This window comes from Rhea americana, unplaced genomic scaffold (genome assembly GCF_003343005.1).
Source record: "Rhea americana isolate MKP2758 unplaced genomic scaffold, rheAme1 scaffold_54, whole genome shotgun sequence".
NCBI lineage: Eukaryota > Metazoa > Chordata > Aves > Rheiformes > Rheidae > Rhea > Rhea americana.
In genome coordinates, this window is record NW_028186690.1 from 845976 (window position 1) to 846370 (window position 395).

The following is a 395-nucleotide window of genomic DNA, read 5'->3' on the forward strand; positions in this document are numbered from 1 at the left end:
TGTTTGTCTAGTTTTAATCCTTAAACTTACAATAGAGCTCATTGTTCAGCTGCGTGCAGAAGCCTGTGTGCAGCAAACAGCGTACTGCAAGGGAGATCCTTTCTGGTTACTTTTTATAGTGACACTCTACCCTAGGTTGTAGTTGACAGTTGTTTGTCTAGAAGTATTCAAAAAATGTCTTGGTAGCTGGGTGATGTGGATATTACACTTCTATGAATATGCCTGGGCTTGGATGCCTCTTTCTCACTCAAGGCATGCCTATAAAGGCAATTACAGACCGCTGTCTGTCATGCTCCTTTGGTTCAGATATTTTAATGCATAGCGATCAACTGGTTTCCTGTTCTTCTTGGAGGCCTTAATTCCCCTGTGGGTTTTTTCTTTTTTTTTTTTTTTTT